Genomic DNA, 17,590 nt, shown 5'->3' on the forward strand with positions numbered 1-17,590 from the left:
GTGAGCAGATTGCCAAGTCCAGGCCATTTGTCTAGACCTTCTCAGTCACCTGGGAATGAAGCAGGACCTTCTTTGAAGGTAATTCATCCTGCCCTTCTCCTTGGCTCATCCTGGACAAAGTGTAATTTAAAATTTAGATATAGTATGAGGTTTGACAAATCCAATCTGTCCAAGTGTGAGTCTAAAATAAAGGCTCATAGGACCTTAGTTCTTTAGATTTTTTAATGCAGTTATGTATTTAAGAAATTTATTACTCCAAGGTTAACTAATTTGTCTGAGTTAAAGAAGTAATATGCTACACTGAAAAGGTGTGTATTTTCCATTTGAACTGTAAAGGTCCTTGTACATTTTTTAACTCATTCCTCCTTTTTATAAATTTGTGTTATCAGACAGCTACTGCATTTAGAGACCAAAACTAAAGCCAGTATCTTCAAAACAGGTCAATTCTGAGTACATGGGTTTTCACAGTACATTCAGGAAGATCTGAAGAAATCAGTGGTGAATTGCCTTTCCAAACTCTGCATGCAGGATTACAAAAGGAGAATAACAATTCTACAGGGAAACCGTAATTTCGCTACAAAGTACAGCATCATTACTGTCACTAAAAAAAAAGAAGTAATTGTTTCCATAAACAAAAGCCTACTCTTCCCAGCTTGACAAAAGAGAAAACAGTTAAGCAGAGCATCTCTAGTTGCTCGCTCTTGGTAGGACATGACATTCAGGGAGTGGAGGAGCCCCAGTACTCTTAGATCAAACAAATGCAAAAGATTCTGCTCAGCCGTGCCACGATGGGCTCCAGACAGTCCTTGCTTGCTCCACACCTGTGTGCAGGTATGGAAAAAAAAAAAATCATTCCACTGTTCAGCTGCACAGAACATCAGATGTCTTCCTCCCCACAACTGCTCACCTTTAACAGTACTGACACCAATTCAGCAAACCACAAATACCTGAAAAGGCAAATTCAGTATATCTCCTAGGCATCAATTCGGCTGAAAAAGTTTACCTGTCATGAGACAATTACTTTTCTATAATGTAGCACTAAGGAAACACAAGACTAGAAAACTAGCACAATACAAGCAGTGTTTGGAGCATAAGGAAAAGAAGGTTGGGAAGAGGGCTTTGCAACAGTTTGGGCTTGACAAATGGTAGGAGGAATCCAATCACTGGGAAGAAACAGAAGGGATGCACATGTAAAGTCAGTACTGTACCTCATGGAACTTCTCAAGATCTTCATAAGATAGTTCCTCGCTACCTGAATATCATTTTCAGATGGCATTTTCTCTGCTACAATATCCACCACCACTTTCATCTTCCTGAGCAGCCAAGCAAGGGGAGGAATAGACTGGACTGAGTTGTGGCATAAGGCAAGTCAAGTGGACAAATTTACAAGTTCTGTTCTATTTTCTGTATTTGTGGACACACAGTATTTTTGAGACATAATAGTCTGAACAGCCTAATAATACTGGTGGGATACCCAGAAAGTGGAATCACACAGACACCTGCTTTTGTTGGGAAGTTCACAACATAACTGAAAATTAATTTACCATGAACAGTCAACAATACTTCCTGATAGTAATTGTAATTAAATGGTGAGAATCTGTCCTGCACTTCAAAAAACTTTTTTTAATCTAAAAAGTGGACTGCAACATAAATATTGATTCCAAAACTCAGCAAATGGATAGAAGGACTAGAAAGAAAAGTTTAAAAGATTCAAAACAGGAATATTTTTCAGGCAACTAAAGCAACTGGAAGCTGAGCATTTATATTCTAATGTAATACCTCTGTATTACCTCTGAGTGACAGAATAAGATCATCTGAACCTACAACCCAGAAAACCTCCAGCATTAATGGAAGCATTATTAAAAGAATTTCACTGAAAGTGTCTTTCTACCAGTGCTTTTACAGAGGCTGCTGGAAGGAAAATGTTGATAAGCACACAAGATAGGTTACAAAGGAAAAAAGATAAAAGGCCAGCAGATACAACAACAGAGGCATGTATTTCTCCAGCACCACCTTCTCCAATATAAATTGTCTCATTCTTATCTACCAAATAGCACCTCTGTTGTAACCTCTCCTGCCATACCGGCTTTTGCATTTGGAGTAACCAAAGCAAAAAGGTGACAGGCAGTTCCAAGGACCTGCATCCAGGTGAAAAGCAATTGCTAGAATTTATTTCATGGAACCATGGGTTTGGGTTGGAAGATCACTCAATTAAAGATCAGTTTAAACACCCCTGCGATGGGCAGGGGCACACTCCACTAGACCATGCTGCTGACAGCCTCATCCAGGCTGGCTTTGAACTCTCTCAGGGATGGGGTATCCACAGCTTCTCTGGGCAACCTGTTCAAGTGCCTCCTCGCTCTCACAGCAATGAATTTCTTCCTAATATCTAATTTGTGTGTTGTGTGTAAACCCTGCTGAAGGAGCAAAGGCCTGAGTGCTGGCTCACACCCCGAGCCTGAGGCTGCACACCTTTCCGTGCAAGCAGCGGCAGGCACACAGGGCAGAGGCTGGATGTGCCATTCTCCTGACCCCAAACTGGCTCTTTATCCTATTTAAAGGCTCTGTTCCTTCTTGGCCTTGCTGTCCCCTGCCCCGCGCGCGCCCCCTGGCGGCTGCCGCGGGTCCGGCCGTCACCGGCACTGCCGAACCGCTGCCTCCTGCTGCTACCGCCGCGATTATTCCTCAGCCCAAGGAAGCCTTCCTCAGGCCGTCAGAGCCGCACACTCTCCTATGACCACGGAACTTCACACGGTAGCATTTTCTTTCCTGGTGGCTGCAGAATTCCGCTCCATATCGGCAGTTACCACTGACAGCCAGGGTTCCCCAGAGCACATCTAAGCAGAAGTGGGCATTAGAGCTTGTCCTTGCAAACGCAGTGTCTCCCACTGTTCATCTGTATCCACTGTGACAGGACATAAATCATGGAATCAATTAAATAATGGTTTGGGTTGGAAGAGACCTTAAAGATCATCTCGCTCCAACCTTTCTAATGAAGGCAGGGACAGCTTCCACTAAACCAGGCTGCTCAAATCCAATTGCTCCATCCAATTTGGTTTGAATGCTTTTAGGGTATGAGGCATCCACAGCTTCTCTGGGCAACCTGTTCAGTGCCTCACTACCCTCAGAGCAAAGAATTTTTTCCTAACATGTAATCTAGACCTACCCTCTTTCAATCTGCAGCCATTTTCCCTTGTTCTGTCACTACATGCCCTTGAAAATAGTCTCTCTCCAGCTTCTTGTAGGCTCCCTTCAGGTCCTGGAAGAATGCAATTAGGTCACCCCAAAGCCTTCTCTTCTTCAGGCTTAACATTCCCAGTTCTCTTAGAATTTTCACATAGGAGAGGTGCTCTATCCCTCTGATCATCTTGGTGGCCTCCTTTGGACTCTCTCCCACAAACCGATGTCCTTCCTGTTTTGGGGATGCCAGAGCTGGATGCAGTAGTCAAGGTGAGATCTCACCCTAATAAAACCTGGGTTTAGACAAGAAATGCCAATTTTTCAAAAGTAAAAGGATGGACAAGTCAGTGGCTTCAGTCAGAACTGGGCTGAATCTACAAAGACAGAAAAAAACACCCCAAAGCAGAAGCGAAGCATCTGCTCTTTTTAACTCTTAACTGTTACACACTGTCAGCCCTAATTCCCTGAGTAAAAACTCTTGTAGTGATCATTTATATTAAAGATTCTTTAAAAATATATATTCCCTTTTCAGTCACTTTAGTTTCTACAGAAAGCTCCAGAATACGTTTCAAGGTGCAGACATGAGAATTTGGGAACCAGTCAATGTAGTGACACTGAACAGCAGTTATTAAAATAAAACTCTTCTCCCTCCATTCACAATGACACAACTCAAAGCTTTTCAGCAGTGCAGCAAAGCTTTTCTCTGTTGTTAAGAACGTTGCTTTTAAAATAGCCCACGTTCATTTGTCCAAAGTTGCAGCAGGAGGTCCAAACTACTGGCAGTCATTTTAAACCTTGTCTACAACCTGAAATTTGGCCTAATCCCAGTGTAATTGGTTACAAGACATGCCAAGGATGCAAGGCTAAGGAAATGCAGAAAGGCTGCAGCCCTGAGATAAAATGGAAACCTGCACAAGCCTAAAGGTCAAATGCACAATTCACTGGCATTCTCAAACAAGGAGCACGCTTGGGCACTGCATGTACTGTGAGGTATGGCTCACAAGGTGCCCTTGCATTGTTTCAAAGCCAAATAAACCAAACCATGCTGCACTTGTTTGTCCTACAGAAACAGACGACCAGTTACTAACACTGCTGCCCCGTGCCAGCCATGCGAGCCAGCTAGGAAGGGTTCAGTTTTTGGAATGTTCTCAGCAAACCACTCACCCATTAATTTCTTTACTCCATGTAGAGAAAATGTCAAGAATTTGTAGTGACAGCGCAGGTGCCCTTGTTTGTCTGCTTATAAATTCCAAACAGCTTCATAGTTCTCAGCTTTCTCACCTCCCCTCCTTTACAATAACAGAAGGCCAGACATACCAATACTTGATTAACAATTTTTTTTTAATAAATCTGTATATGCTGAGGGAACTAAAGTCTTTCCAACACGTGGGTTGTTTTGCAGTTCACCAAACTTGCATTCAGTGAATTAAAATACACTAGAAGACCAACATATAACGTAATTAATTGGGTATGCAAAAAGCCACTGTAAAGAAATTGCTAAATCATTTATTCAATGTATTAATTTTTTTTTTAAAATTTTCTTAGCCTTCTGAATCCTTGGCAGGGAAAAAAAAGGAGGCTGAAAACCACCCTGAGGCTGCAGTTACCCACAGGGGCCTCAAATTAAAGAAAATTGACAATGTCACTGTTTTTCATCCCAGAAGCTGTTATATGTATTTGTCACTGCAGATCTGAAGAACTCACTCAACTGCTTAACATGGGAGCTCATGATTAGAACTGGATGATTTTTCTAACATGAAGACAAAATTTTTTTTTTTTTTTTGAATGAGCACTTAATTTGTGCTCATTTAAGCAGACAAACAACATTCCTTTCTATAGAGTATCAAAGGAGTCATCATCCTACACAGACAAAGATATTTGGTATTATCTGTCTCAGACAACTATATTCATAGAATTCAAATTACTTCATGCTACATTAGTCACCACTGGCAGATCTATCTGCCTGGGAAATATGGGAATGAAGCATCTAAAATTTAGCAAAAAGCTGTAGTCCAGCAGAAAAACTACATAAGGTATGCAAACAGTTTCTTGTGTCATTCTCAGTAATTAAATACATGCAAAAGTTATCCTAATTTAGGATAAAAGAGTTGATACCATTTCAGTAAAAAAGCTTTTTATTAAGTCAAATACAATTCCCTGCTCCTTTCCCCTTGCCATTTTCTGTGTTGTCCTATTTCCTGACATAATCTTTGGACCTATATCTTTGGATGGAATAGCAAACCAAGTGAAGACAAAGCATACAAATACTTTATATGAATACTTTATCTGAACACAGTTAATCTCCCTCTTTATTTCTTCTTCATTTATTTAAAAATAAAGGAAGGAGGGTGGTATGTATGTATGAAAGAATATGAGAAGGAAGAAAAACACAGAAAGCCCCCCTGAAAATTTCCATGCAGAAATTGTACATTAAAGGATACCCCAAATTAAAAAAACTTCCAGAGCATATTTTGAAGTAAACCTTCACTGTCACTCATATCCAATAGAGATAATTCAAAGAAGTTACATATATACACACACATCTCTCTATATGGATACATGTATAAGTATGTATGCATATTATATATAGATGGATAGACATACACATAAATGCAAAGTGACTTTTTAGGCTTTTCTAGTTCCAAAATATGCTCACAATTTCTCTGACCAGGTTGATGGTTTTGCATTCCAGCCACTGCTTTTCCAGTCTTCCCAATATACTGAACCATTGCTAAAAGCTGTCCCACAGTCCACTTATAAATTCATCTCTCTGCTGCTTTCTACAGCATCACAGCCTTAGACACTTCCTTTCCTTTCTGTTAAGACTGTCTTACTGCCTTTCCCTCAAATTCAGTCTTGGATGCCCCAACTTCCTACTGTCCTGTGGTAGACAGCAGCAACAACTTAAATGCTATTCCTGAAGTACACTCTGCCAGCATTCAGACTGTCCATCCAGGAGAGCCTTTAATGTCCTTTCAAGTAAGTACAGGAGATACAGTGACTGCATAAACTCCTCCAAAAAGCCAATAAAAGGGGCCTTCCCAGGTGAAGCAGAAACATCAGGACTTGAAATTTCAACTGTACAGATACCACACCCTAACTTTATATTATAGAGAGTAGACTTAAGATCTCTAAAATGTCTTTTCACCATGAGCAAGAAACCAAAAAACTACTGGTAAATATCATGGCAAGTACTTTAAGGTCATGCCTTTTACCTTGCAGATCTGCAGTGAGCTTTATAAAAAAAAACACCTAGCATCTCCTTCTTTCAGGGTCGCTCCCTGAATACAAAAAAAGGCCTGAATGGAACTCTGTTTCAGAGGAAGCCAAATCCTGTCTGGATTTACATCTGGCTTGTTCACAAAAGGAATGATTAAATCAGATGCACTGCAGAAACATTTAATGAAATATTTAATTAAGTAAATATTTAGAACAATACCTCTGATCGCCCTGACAAACAGTATAGTTCTTTTAATCCAAAACACCCCACTGGAGTAAGAAGAACCAACTCAACAGGCTCACACAAAATTTTTTTGCTCATCTGTTTAAGAGCTTGCACTTGTTAAGTATTGCTTCTCAGCCTACTCTCACAACACTTGGAATTCTCAAGTAATCTTCCAAATAAATACTGGTCACATCACACAGCATTTAAGACCCATTTACTCCAGCTCAGCCACAACTGATACAAAAGATGAGTGTAATACTGTAAAAAATTACAGTACTTTCCACATTATTAATGAACTGAATAAGCTTTTCACATAGAAAGTTTCCCTTGAGGCATCTTGATCTCAGAAGGACAATAGAGATTCAAAAGAAAAAACTGCTTCCAAAAAAAAAAAAAAAAAAAGGGGGAGAAAACAAAAAAAAAAGAAAATATATTAAAAGAAAACCTCCTCTTCTGAGCAGCCCTTTCTGGATTACACATACAAATGCATGTAAAAATTTATACTTCTTCCACTGAATTGAGATAGCTATGCAACTGTAAATCACTCTGTGATACATGGCACTGTTGTTAAAAGGATTTTTATTGTCATAAAAACTATTTTCAGATTAAAACAGACATTAGACTTTTGGCACATTACAGAGCTCGTAATTCGGGCAGGAAATCTCAGCTGCCCTAACGTGTTGGAAGCCCAAGGCATAAAAAGGTGGTTACAGTTGCACAATGATCCAAGGTAACCTCTCCCTCTTTACCTCCCGGGGCGGCTCAAGTTTCAGGTGAAGTTAATTGTTAGTTCCAACTTATATCCCGTTCTTAATCTCCAACTGATGACTGCAGCCATAACAGCATTATAACAAGCAGCAGTACAATTTGAAACACTTATGCATCCATCTACCATTTCTCCACAGGCAAAGGGTGGATATTTTCCTGCAACTTCTTGGAGCATGAGCTCTTCTCCTCCTATGCCTGTAACTTACAGTAACTTAGAGCTAGAAGTTTAAAACTGACCACACAACTCTGATTTCTGGGATTCCCGGCACAAAACTGATTTTGTTTGGGGAATTAGGTTTTCAGGCTTATTTTACAGAAACTAAATGTGCCAAAATATGCACCCAATTTAACATCATTGGACTTGAAAGCTGGGTTCAGTCACTTCACAGCAAAATAAAAGCTATTTTCCAAGCAAAATTGAAAACAGAATCACTTCACAGCAAAAACAGCATAAATCTTCAATAGATCATTCTTCTTCTAGCCCAGCTCACACCACCCCTTTAAATCTCAATCTTTAGTCACCCTAATTATCACCAAGAGTAAGTTTTACAAGAGAGTAAATCTGGTAAAAATAAAATAATAAATGCCCACAGGTTGAAACATGTGCTTGAATACACAGAAATCAAATCAGAAACTATCTCAGTTTTCCAAGCACAGATCAGTTACAATGGATGACAAAATACAGGAAAAAATGCTCTATTCATAAACAGTTACTCCTGCTGCCCAAGTTTGTTTGTTAAAAAGCTGCAGGAACCATCAGTAACCTTCTGAAATGATCAAGTAGTTTAATAACTGAATTCACCCATGCATTCTTCCTGCATAAACCAAGATACGTATCTACGGACAATCCTACAACAGATCACACAGATACTATGACTACATTCACATGCAAATTCTGCCTTCATCACTATTATTAAATTTGGAGCAGTGAATATGGCTCTGTCTAACAGTGAGTACTCAGCTGCTTGCATTACATGTGCTACATTAAGTCTTCTTGAGACAGGAAACAAAATTGGGTTTTAACACTCCTAGTGTGGTACAGAGCTCCACACAGGAAAGTCTAAACAAGGAAGTCTAAACCTCAAGGAATGGAAAAGGTATCTTCATGTAGAAAAAAAAAATCACTGAGACACACTGAATACCACATACGAGCTCCAAGTGACTAATGAAAGTTCAGTATTTTATAGCTTCACTCAAAGTTCAGTGAAGTCAGCAGAAATATGTGATGGATTTTATGTGCCAGTGCTCTGTTACATATTATTATGCATTATTATAAACCAACAATAACCTGCAGACGTTGATCCTAATTCTTCTGGGATCCTTCCCCACAAATACAGTGGACAGATCCTATCTGAGCAGCCCTCCAGTGCAAGAAGGTCCATTAGCCTCACTAGATTAAGGATTTCTCTAATGGAGCTGGCTGGCCTGTCTGGTCACCACTAAGAAGATAGAGACAGAAACACATCCTGAGCCCACGCTGCTCCAGCACCCCACCTTCACAGCATATGCTCTTGAAAAGCAGGAAGCAGTGACTTGCCTGGTAGTGACAAAGCAAAATTTACCCTAATTTGATCACTTAACACTCCCTCCCTCCTCTTTCCCCAAACTGTGTAAGACAAGTGTACTAAAAAAATTAGAGTTTCCCCCCCCCCCCACTTTTGCTCAGTACTTCATATTCCCCTCCTTCCCAAGGAGAAATCCCACAACTCTTTCTTCAGATTTATTGTGAAGAACAAACAATTTTGGCCCCACATTTATCAACACACTCGTTTCCTCTTGCACTGTTCTGTAAAAACCCCCTTCCACCCTTGTGTAAACTGCACATGCTGGCAAACCTCTCACAGCCTGGGAAACTTATTCCACTGAATTTTATTTTCACACCACTAAAAGCTCAAGACTTAAAAACTCTCAGGCCCTGACGCTTTAAGTTTCAGTATGAGTGACTCTGCCCTGAAATTTGTCTCCACCCCATACTGGGATGAAGAGACCAACCCAAGAAAACTGGTTGCAGATCTCTTAGAAAGTAGTGACTGCAAACCACCCCAGTGCATGGCCCAGCTGGGAGATGAGGGGTTTTGCTCAGCAAGACAAAGCACACTAAAGCTAGGTCTGCCTGAGGAACAGGAGGCAAATTTGAAAGGAAACAACAAAATACTCTTTTCAAAGTCACCTCCCCTCCCAAACCTGCCGATTCCACTTCAACAATCCTACAATGAAATTTTAATCGGGTGCATTTCAGACAACTATGCATAGCTGTTTTATCCCCCTCATCCAACACATTACGAAAGACACAAAAAAGCCAAGAGAAAGGCACCCTGAGCACTGGCTTACCCCAACCACGGAACGAAGGGATGAGGAGCTGCTCATGAGTGTCCTACCTCCCGGCCAGGCTGGCGGGAGCCTCCCCAACCTGGCACAGCCCTAGGTACGTACCCAGGCTCCGAGCAGGGCAGTGCCTCCTCCCGCAGGGAGCAGGCATGGCTCCGGGCTGGCGGAGCAGCCTGCAGGGCATGCAGCGGGAGCGGGCCGGGAGCGGAGCGCTGGGGCCGAGCGGCACCGGGCGGTGTTGGCGGCACCTCCTGGGCTCTGTCGCCGGCAGGAGCGGGCGATGCCGGCAGAGCAGAGCATGGCACTCCTCAGCCCTCTGCCACCGGCTGTCCTGCGCTAATCTGCGGCCGCCAGCTTAGGGATATAATTAGACTCACAAAGGAGCCTTGTTAGCGCTCCCCGCTAAGAGGCCGCGGCACCTCAGATTAGTCAAACCCGCCACTACGCTGCTGAACACGGCTGCGGAGCGCGGCGGGTAAAAGCTGAGTAAAGCCCATAAAATGAAACCAGAGGACTGTCCCTGACGGAGCAGGAAGGAGGGAGACTTTTAGTTTTTGTTTGAAGTGGTGTTTGACATGGCACATGGAAAATGCACTGACATTATGCTGCTGAAACTGTTTTTGTTTGTTTTATGTCTTCTATCCTTTTCCAGTCTTCTAAGCAAATACATGGGCAGGTTAATAGATAGTTCTGGGGCACTGCATTGTAAATAAGTTAATGTCACCTATGAGATGACAAAGCTAAAACAAAATCTCTTAAGACCTGGACCATCAATGGTAGTGGAGAGTTACAGATGTTTTTCCTACACATGAAAAACAACCAGACAGTCTTCTCAGGGAGCATCTTCCCCTAAAAGAGAGGCAGCCTGTTATATCCCTAAAAAAAACCACCTCAGTATGCAGGCACTGGAAATCATCACCTACAGAAAAAAGCAGCAGGTACATCCTTCCATCCCCCAGGGAAACTGACAGTACAAATTCTGGGGAATTCTTTCAAAGGACAATTTATTTTAAAAGTCTTCTGAAAAAATAAACTTTATTCCATAGTCACACAATTAATCCCCTTCTGCAAGCCAGATTTGCACACGTAAGCTTGCCATGGTTGCTGACCATCATCATACCTGAGGATATAAAGGATACAGTCAGGCTGCACAGAGTTTCTTTGGGGGAAAATGAAAAAGACTAATTATGCTGTACCCTTAAGGATCAGCACAGCAAAACGAAGCTAAAACTTTCTTCTTACACACTGGCCTATGCAACATGATCATGTTTTCCTTAGAATCACTGACCCATCACACTAAACAACAACTACACATTTTTATTAGTTCTGTTCTATAACAGAGCAGACTGATTGCACCACAGCATCCTTACCAACTGACTGAGCCACATCCTGCATGTGTAAAATGAACGGCTTTTCACAGGTCAAAGCAGGATACATTTATAGTTGTAAAGGAAAATCTGGAAGTTCCACGGATTTACAGAAATCCTCAGACTTCAGGAAGGAGGTTGGGTAAAGGGCAAGACATGGTCTTATTTTATGCAAGCATACATATTTGTATTTTAATAAGAAACCCAGTTAAGACAGCATATGACAGAATTACAAAGACGTCAAATAGCTCAGCTGTGTGAACCTGCTGGAAAGTTAGATGATATCTGGCTAAAACTTTCTCAGCTAGACTGATATATTCTATTAAAAAACAACTGCACTTCATATACATGTGAGAGCATAGATTACTCACAGATGCTAAAGGTAATGTAATGAGGGTTTTTTGGAAGTAGCCTTCAATAAAGGTAAACTAAACCTAGCATGATGGCTTGGTTATTAACATCAACACACGTGTGTGTGCATGTGCATACTCAGACCAGAGAAAGGCAGACTTTGATTTAACAGCTCACTTTTCCAACCATGTTTCAGAAAGAGTCTAAAAACTATGGAATTACTGCTGTGTGAATGAGGATGCAAAGTCAACCTGACAAATATTATTCTATGTTTGGTGAGTTATTTGGCAAAACAGAGAAGTAAAATTTAAGTGGGAAAAAAGAACTTTTCTTCCTGAATTTCCAGCAGCAAGTCCATCCTCACTCTACATAACAGAAGAATAAATTGCATAGAGTAGATAGTATTGAATCTGCTGTCTAAAAAATGAGAGTTACATTGCTACACTGATAAGGGTGAGGAAAACTAAGTATTTCCTTAATTTTAAACAAAAAGAAAATCTGAGCCTCAAAATACAGTTGACTAATAGGATTTTTAATTTGCTTTAAAAAGCCTCTTTTCAGTTTTAATCTGCAATCAGATACTGCTGAGCTGTCCTGCTAGACTGCAGCCAAAACAGCAAACAAGCTCATCTTACCTTCACTACAAAGACTGCTGAGCATGGCAGTACATTTGCTGGAAAACAGCTATTAACATTCACATAATTGCTATGAAAGCTTTCCCAGAAGACCAGTTGAAATTTAAAAAATATCCCTGAAAGAACTAGGATTATTACAGTGCTTATGTGACATACAGGATCCAAAGATGAATGAAGGTGGGTGATCAGACAAATGCCATGCACAAGATTTCAGCCCACAGATGAATACAGACTTTTCATTCAAGGGCCAAGACCCCTCTCATTCAAGGTTTTATCTCAAGTGTAAACCTGCCTCTAACTAGAGTACAACTAAGTAAACAACCTGAAATCATTATTCCAGTTGCTGTTGGGTACAGTACAGAAGGTAAAGGAGCCTACACCCAACATCACACGCTTGGTATTAATGCAGACATGCTTATGAAGCTATGACACTGGATGCACAATCCAACTAGTATCGAGTCTGTGTAGTACCAAACAACTGCCCATTAATAACTGTGCCTCAAAGAGGAAACTGTGTGTCCCTAGTTCAAAGGAAACCCCTCTACATCACAATCTGAGCTTCCAAAAGGCTTTACCTCCTTGCTGAAAATTTAAACATCAGCTAAAACATTTGTATTAAAAACCAGAATAGGTCAAGAGCTAACCCCCCACCTTTTCCTTTCCCATCCCCAGAATGAGAAAACACAGACTCAGGGTGAAAAGCTTTCCAGCTTTCACCAGGAACACACATATCGGTTTCACTTGAAAAGTTTCCCAAATCATTTTTGTTCATTCATTTTAATAGCCAAAGTTGTGGGAAGTAACTTGCTCATCACCAAGAGCAGCACCACAGGAAGAGCAGCACCTGCAATCAAGCCTGTTAATGAAGGTGCCCATCCCTGTCTCTCCTCCACCTGACTCTGACTGCCAAGGCAGATTTCATTCCCCTCCAAGCCTCCCCCCGTCTGTCCACAGGCATATGGCTTTCCACCAAAAATACACCAAAAAAACTGGTTAAAAGCCTGAATGCTCAATACACCCATCCCTTTGAGATCTTCTGGGAAGCACACTTGGCATGCTTTTGCCTAGACTGACCTTCCTGCATTATTAGAATATATATTACCACATTTAATTTAGGAATGCTTATCCAACACAGACTGTTGTGTCCTAAGGCAGAAATTTCTAAATAATATACATATTTTTGAAATCCCTTAAGCTGTTTAAATGAAAGTAACAGCCACAAGAGAGCGCTACCAGCCAAGGATTCAGCCACATGGAGAATTCAGATTTTGTCAAGAGTAATAAAAAAAAAAAAAAGGTTGTGGTTAGGCAGTCTTATTTGCACATCTAAAAGGAGTCCTCAGACATTTAATTGCTATACCTGTGATCTTCAGAAGTCAGGAGATATTCTGGGTGTCTCCATTTTCAAAGGTGGAATTCAAGATAGAGCAATGCATGTTTTTCTTTGTTTCAAAGGGAGATTAGTCAGCAGTTTTTGGATTTTACACACCTTTAAAATGATCCACTCCAACTGAGATACCTGAAATTAACAGCTTTTCTGATATCACAATTTTTTCCCCTGAATGTTTGTACCTGACTGAAACTCACTGCAATGAGTTAAAACAACCAAACAGTGGCTTTGCTGTTGTTTATGATCTTTATGCACTGAGTATCTGAATACCTAGCACTCCCCTCTTACTTATCTTTTCAAGAAAAGTGCCAACAAATTATAACAACAAAGTCAGCCTATTTTTCTGGAAACAGCAAATGAAACTGCAGCACTTTTTCCCATGCAAAAGAGAAGGAGTTCCTGTTTTTGCAATTTCAGCTTCTAGTATCTTATCATAAAAGGAAATGACTTCCAAAAAGTATCCCTGAAAAAGAAGTGACCTAGAACTTTAAAACAATAAAATAAAAATATAAATACACGCTTAACTTATGGACTTGAGGGGGAAGGACAGGCTCTAAAAGAAAAAAATAAAAGCAATTAAAGTAATAAAAGCAACCTAATAATATTCAGATATTCTTAGAATGGCAAATTGAACCAGTATTTAGACAGGCAAGTTATTGACAGCACTCCATTGTATGGGTGTTTGTACAAATTCCTAAAATTTCAGCAAAGCAGTATATTCTACCTTAAATGCCCATTCTCACACACCAAAATTCACAAAAGGTCTACACAATTGCCTTTTGCTTTGCTGTCAACCATGGCAACACCTGTAAGGCCTGGAGCATTGCTCTTTGCTTTCTCCTGCCATGTATGGGGTAAGCAGTTGGTCTGAGCTCCCATTTGCCAGTCATCCTGCACCAGAAAAATGGAGCAAACAGCAATGCCACACTACAGCCAACAGTGCCTCTTCTAAAAGAAGCCATGTTGGAAGGAGTATTACCTTGTCACTGCACAGCAGCTCCTTTCCTATCCCATGCTCTAAAATAAAGTGCATTTCACATAAAAAGAAACTAAAGAGACCTGCAAAAGGCTTTGCTTCTGTCTGTGAAAACAAATAAATGCTAATAAATTATCAACAGTAGTGCCCTTAAAGACTTCAGTCATTAACTTGAAGAAATCAGGATTTCACCATCACAGTTTGCTCTAGTTTTCCTTGTTCCTCAGCCCAACTGTACAGGCTTGAGCAGGATGGAACAGCAATTTCATTTATAAATGAGATATGCACTGTCAACAAAGGGGTGTTAATTTGTATGAGGTATAACATCATAAATCTTTCTGCCTTCTCAATTCACAATAGACTACCATGATAAAGCTCTCACGTTTTGGAACTGCTTTTCCTTGCTCTGCCTTGGGGAACTAGACAGACATCTGGATGTGCGAGATAAAAGTGTTGCTCTTGGGATTTATGGTACATTATATAAGCTACATAAATACTTTTCCCTCATTCTTATTTTTTGCACATCCCGCTACTTTTTGATGGCTAGATAGCAGTAAACTCCTGATGTCATCCTCTTACCTCAGTTTTTGTCATGATTTATCAGAATTCCTCAGAAGGATAATAAAGAGTTTTTTAAATGAGTATTTATCATTAGGAAACATCTAAAATGCTTCACACATTGAATAAATTGGTTCTGGCAGGATTTATTTTCAAATATCTTGGAAATTATCATGCCATGTAAAGTGCTAAAGAAAATAACCTCTAAGGTATATACAGAAGAAGTGTTACTCACCAGTAACACTGAAGAAAAACAGAGCCTCTGACAGGGCTAATGCTAACAGCAGTAGTCAAACTATGCAGGGGATTTTAGGCTGTCTGACCACGGCTGAGGCAAAGGAGCAGGAAGCAGAGCAGCCTTCAGACACATTTCCCCCACCACCTTTGCCCAGGATGGGCAGAGTGAACGCCAGAGCAGCACACAGCTGCCTGAGCCAGCCCAACACGCTGCCTTCAGCAAGAAGGAACCTGCCACATCCTTGGGGCACTCAGCCACAGAAACCCTGGTGCTGTTTGTGGCCAGAAACAACGGGTGTGTTTTGCCTCCCAGCCACTCACCACAATGAGCTTACCCTTCGACAGCCATCCCAAATGAGTTGAGCTTCCTCAGAAACCACATTCCAAATACTGGTCCTTCTACACAGGTGTGGTGTTTTCCCACACCCATTTCAGCTGTAATTTACCTAACCGCGTCCAAGGTGACCCAAAAATGGGAGTGGGGAAAGGGAATTCCTCTTGTCCCAGGGCATTTCAGGAGACAGCCCAGCCCTACTTTGTCTCATTCTTGGTTAAAACACTATAGCCACATGATGCAAATTACCGAGCCTCCACAAAGAACTATGCCACGAGCTGAGATGGTTCAGGTTTTATCTGAGAAAGCTACTTTGCTCTGACATGACCTATGCCAGGCCAGTTACCATCCCCCAGAGTGCTTTCTTCCCCATATCACCCCAGGTTCAGCTGCCCACCTGCTGGCAAGGCTGCTCCATCAGCCAGATCAGAGACCTGACTCGGATTTCAATTGCAACCCAGCAGAAATTTCCCCAAACTTTGGCTTTTGTCATTCTATCCTTCCTCTGCACTCAGCATGAAGCTGGACTAAAAGCAGAAAGGCTGTATAACTCAGCAGTGTGGTAGCTGTGACTCTGTGCCAGACTTTGTTTTGCCAGGTGATCCAGTATTATGCAGATTCAGTAGCAATGACCATAAAATACCATGGGTTTCTTGTGCAAAAGATAAGATGCAAATTTCTTCAGTTATTCAGTAACTAAATCTGCAACACACTTGCATTCCTGCCCTTCTTTGAAGTGGTTATAGTTCTGAAGCCAACGGTTGGATTTAGAAATTATTTTAGAACTTCTTTATAATCTTTTCAAATTGGAAGGTGTTACTGTAGTTACTTGAGCAAGTAGAGCATAAAATCTCTACACTCAATATGGTAGATACTTGATGCTGAAATGTCTAAGTACTGCCAAGTTCTTAAACTTGTCAATCATTTAATCTTCAGGACATGAAACATGTAACCTAAAATAAAAGTTCCACAAAGAGAAAACTGCAACACACTAAAATATGGGTATTATTCCTTCTCTCCTGAAATTGCACATGCATGTCAACATCCTCGACTAGTATTTAAAAAACCCAACATCTGAAGTGCTTAAAAGCAACCCCAAACAATTATGTCAAAACATATAAAACATACACAGAAGCATGCCTTCAACATGCAAAAATCATCTCTGACATAAAAAGATTATTTACTTGGTCTTTAATGAATGGAATTATAATTTTGTTTAAGTCAAGTCTACAGATATCCACAGTATTATCAAACACATAAAGAAATGGCATGGAAAAGTATTATGTGAAATGAGTAAGTCTTCAGACCCCTAAATTTTAGAAGGCTCACTTGTTTTCCTCTCTCTCACCCAAGGGGCTATATATTACATTTTCCAACACCTACACTGAAATTCACAAGTGGAAAGCAGTTTTCACAATAACTCCAATGTACCACATTGTAAAAACCTATGGTTAGATCCTGCAAGCACTTGTATACTTTTTTATCTTTAGTCATGTGAGTGCTCTTACTAAATTGGATGAGGCTACTCATGCTCAAAATTAACCATTTTGACAAGTGCATGCATGATTGAAGGGAAAAAAACGCAACCAAAACCCAGTCATGACTCACAGGTTGTTACCATTTGATGGCTATGCCATTCCACAAAAAAAGCCACGTTGCCCAATTACTTAAAAAAACTGCACTGACACAACTAACCTTCTGAATAAGCATATTCAAATTATAAAGTACTCCTTTTACATACAAGGAAGTGTCTATGGTCTTCCTAGTAGCCCTAACACTGCCCTAGCAGAGCTGACTTCGTAAAATATTGTGACATCTGTTGTAATTTTGGCTTTCTGTTATTCAAGCTTTACATGGTAGATTTTTTTAGATTTGCAAAGAAATAAATTATGAAGGTTGCCACAAAATTAAAACATGTCAGTCATGACATATGTATTTGAGAGAAGCCTGACAGCTTTACAAGATAAACATCCAAAATCACAAGACAATAATTTGCTCTTTGAAACCAGGGACAATACACC

At 40.6% G+C, this 17,590-nt stretch overlaps 1 protein-coding gene across 2 annotated transcripts in view; it reads right to left on the reverse strand.

Annotated features, from left to right (window-relative positions):
• The window catches only part of SHROOM2 (shroom family member 2), a 118,992-nt gene that overhangs the window by 46,713 nt on the left and 54,689 nt on the right, over positions 1-17,590 (reverse strand). The gene's annotated exons all lie outside the window — the stretch shown is intronic.

Source organism: Lichenostomus cassidix, chromosome 1 (genome assembly GCF_008360975.1).
Source record: "Lichenostomus cassidix isolate B80296 chromosome 1, HeHo_3.0, whole genome shotgun sequence".
Classification (NCBI taxonomy): Eukaryota; Metazoa; Chordata; class Aves; order Passeriformes; family Meliphagidae; genus Lichenostomus; species Lichenostomus cassidix.